Genomic DNA, 625 nt, shown 5'->3' on the forward strand with positions numbered 1-625 from the left:
GTCCTTCATCCTCAGTTGTTGTGGTTCTTTCTGTCTTCCACTCTTGTTTACCAGCTTCATTTTCCACCTCCCCCCCCTCCCCGTCTGCTGTTGTCTATCTCGCTCCTCCTTTCTCCTTCCCTCCTCTTCCTCACTCATCTCCCTTCCCATGTCTCCCTTCCTTCCTCTCTGCCTTTCTTCATGTCTTTTTGGCCACGGTCCCATTTCCCCAATTGGCTTAGAGGCAGTCTAATCATTCTCCGACACCCCTGCTGTCGTCTCTTCTATCTCTTCTCCTGCCGCCGCCCTAATCCTCTGATCAGTAAATACCCTTCTTCGGCACACACTGCTTCTCAGCAGCCCATTGCCTTCCTGTACTTCTTCACAGTGCATACTGATGGTGCTTCCTCTTCCTCCGGGCGAGCGCAGCACAGCACGACTCTGAGGGCAGCACAAGTTAAAGATCGAGTAGAAAACTCCTCCGGCATTTTGGAGACCGAGAACTTCCTGAGTTTGTTCAGCTGTCCACTCAGGCTCCGTTGCATCAGATTGGTTGTGAAATGTTTTGAAGACATGAGTGTTAACAGCAATTTAGTAATTATAAAAAAAAAAAAATGGGTTCAGTGTTCTGCTCTAACTCCATTAC

Source organism: Notothenia coriiceps, unplaced genomic scaffold (assembly GCF_000735185.1).
Source record: "Notothenia coriiceps isolate Sejong01 unplaced genomic scaffold, NC01 NC01_scaffold00009380, whole genome shotgun sequence".
In the NCBI taxonomy this organism is placed as follows: domain Eukaryota; kingdom Metazoa; phylum Chordata; class Actinopteri; order Perciformes; family Nototheniidae; genus Notothenia; species Notothenia coriiceps.